Source organism: Argentina silus (genome assembly GCF_951799395.1).
Source record: "Argentina silus genome assembly, chromosome: 8".
Lineage (NCBI taxonomy): Eukaryota > Metazoa > Chordata > Actinopteri > Argentiniformes > Argentinidae > Argentina > Argentina silus.
The window spans coordinates 5,718,521-5,721,933 of record NC_139662.1 but is presented as its reverse complement, the minus strand read 5'-3'; positions in this window follow the sequence as shown (position 1 = coordinate 5,721,933).

Below are 3,413 nucleotides of genomic sequence, written 5' to 3'. Positions count from 1 at the left end.
TACCGACTGCCGGAGAATTCCTCTTCTTTTTCAAAGAGACAAATCTCACTACCATCTCCCCCCTCACATACACAAGTCAGGCTCGGGGATCTGGGGGGCCTGTCAAACATGAAAACCCCCTCGCAGTAGCACACTGGGGTGGAGGTGCCGTTGACAGAGAGGGCTATGTTGGGATTGTCCCTTCATCATAAGTGCTCCCACTCCTTGCCTCTGTTTGCCCCCATAGAACAGACAGACAGGAGTGGATGGGCGGGATTTGGAGAGGCAGAGTAAAATGAGGGGGCTTGGCCAATTTTTGGACAGTTAAGCCGTGTTTTGTAAACTTCAAAACTAAACTAAATACTAAATCTGTTTGGTATCAATTAGTACAGTACATGCAATCGTGTATGTATGAATGCATAGTAAAATTCATAATGTATGTCTACTGGCTGGTATGAATAGATTGAAACTGTAATCTTAATATTAGAAGTAAAAAACGTTAGACGTCTTGTGGAGTCAAATATTTATCAGATGAAACATATCTTGTTGCATGTTTCATTTCATCATCTTTCCAAAGGCTACCACCTCATATAATTCACGGTACTGTAGATTTCATATATCATATATATACAAAAGAGGCAAAGGCATCAAGACTACATTTAAATACCCAAATAACACCATTTCTCTTCATTGCTCTGTGCCCATTTTCCATCTACTGCACATGTCGTCTTTTTGATTTAGCAGTTAATACTACTGCCTCTCAAACAGAATCACAATGAAATGAGAGGGAGGGGGCCGTCAAAGAAGGGATGAATTCCCAGGAAAAAGAAGAGGGTTCTGACAGAAAAGGAAGGGTATTATAATGTGCTCTGCCAGTCATCTTAAGAAATTTCAAACGTTTGGGACAAACTTTCAGTGAAATATGTAGGCTCTTGGAGACAATTACGACCAATAACAACAACAACAACAACAATGACAACTGGGATAATACTGCAACCTGTACTTCAAAAAAAGATGATGATTATGGTCACTTCTCTGCTCTCAGCACTGTGAACATTCAACTGTGTTTGCTGTGATCGTGGACCATGAGATGGATGGTGGAGAAGAGAATTCCAAAGCAGAGAGAAGTTTATAGAGCTTTTGCCTTGGGCTAAATGTTGTACTAAAACCAGCAACATCATCCCTTGAGATGAACAATATCTATTGCTCCAGCTGAGCTTGTGGTATGTGTAGGGGGTTTATGTACAGTGTACTGTAGGGAAGCCTAATCATTGTCAATATGAACTGTATCCTTGAGGTATTACTGTTGAGTTAACTATGTTTTGAATAAAGCTGCAATGAAAGAGGACACTCCAACAAATAGCATAATACTTTTTTCACATCATACAGTACCTTCATCAAATAAGTAGCTGGCTGAGAAACACACAACTACACAAACAGGCTAAGCTAGACAAGTCAGATAATTCGCAAACACAAACCTAATCGCTCATTTCTGACAGGTTAAAGATCCCCAAGAAAACAACCTCAGTTTGATTGCCCCGTGTGAATATGTACCTATGTATTCATGAGTGACAAGAACAGCAGAAATTATGTTTCATGTTTTTAACTCTTCCCATATATTTTCTAAAAATGTTCTTTCTTTTCAAACACCAACATCATACCACCTTATATCCAGGTCTCTTAAACACACATACAGTGCAGTGCTGTGCGTACGACAGAAATAAGGATTGAATCTGTCTATTATGCCTTCATTGGCATGAAATTAAGGTTAATTGACTTCATAGGAAAAATTGTAAATGAAACATCCTTTCCTAATGGAATGAAATTGAAAATAACCTCATCTTCAATTCCTTGAAAATATTTCTCAATATACAGCCTACTTTTCTATTCCTCTGCCTCAGAAATAAGCTCCTCTTGTCCCGGGAGATAATAAATGAATTGAAATTTTTTCTTCCTTATCGGTCATCTATTTTTCCAGAGTAAGCTATTACTTGCTGCGGTTGCTAGGCAACAGGAAATATTAATAGTCGCTATTATTAGCCAGGCTCCAGTAGAGTAGTACTAAAATGAGGAAGTGGAAAACATGAATGTGTTACATAAATCTTTAGACCTTTCACGGTGTGTGCAAGTCTCTGTTTGTGTGGTGATTTATTGCAATGACGGTTCATTTATGAGAAAAGGGGGTGTGAAATAAGAAAATGGAACATTACCCTGAAGGACTATTTGAAAATAAATAATTGCAAAGGTGAAACGAAAGCTGTTTAAAAACCAGGGCTCTCTTTCACTGAAATGTTATTGGCCTAATACACCGGGAAAGAAAGAAAGGGAGCGGCTTTCTGCCATGCACATAGATGTAATGCACACACACGCACACACACACGCACATATACACACACGCACATATACACACACGCACACGCACACACGCACACACACACACACACACACACACACACACACACACACACACACACACAAACACTTTCACAAGTACAGTATTCTTACTAGTATGTTGAATGTTGTATAGTGTCTTAAGCCTGCAGTCTGACTCTTATGGTAGTCTCTCTCTCTACCACACACAGAAACTTATGCAGTTTGATTCTGAAATCACATAAGACCTGATTAACTAAGGATAAATGCCATGGATGCTCACATTAAAGCATGAATATTTATGACCCAGAAAAAAAGTTATATTTGTGTCAGATGAAAGTATATAATGTTGAATAATTCACAAGCAGGGGGGCCATCTATAATTTATCTTATTCGATTCTATGATTAAAGCATTTGAATGTGTACGCCAGGGGTGTTTGCGTGTTCAGTGTGAAGCATGTTTAACACATGAAATAGTCGCTTACTGGGGTTAGAATGGCGGTCCTCTGTATCCTTTTGAAACTGGAAACGCAGCTGAGAAGGGAGTTCCCTCCTCTTTGCTTTTAGACTTAAAGAGTCCCTTTTTGCTTTGCCGATCAGAGAACGAATAGAAATGTGCACCACACAGCTTCTTGCTCTTTCTGTACTCACTTTGAGGGAATACAATCTTTGAGTGGAACGATTGAATAGATATTAAAAGGAATCTGTTGCTAAGGTCTTTGGTAGTTGAAAAGGCAGAATCTCAAAAAGGATGAATTTTGTATTTTTGTTTCTGCTGGAGGCTTTTTGTTCTCACTGTAATTGGTGTGTAAGTATTCTGCTAATTGAAACGAGTGTCTCTCTCTATTTCAAAACAAGAGAGTCTCTTGTCAAGTCATAATGAAAACACGTGGCGTATAAAACATGGAATTTAAATCTAAGCTAAAACCGCAAAGATCAGCTCTAGCTACTTTGATACTGTACTTACAGTCCCAACTTTAAAAACAGTTTGAGCAGGAATAGCCTTCAAATCGAAAAATGGCACAGGGGCACCACTATATAAAGAAAAGCTCCATTGTGATGGA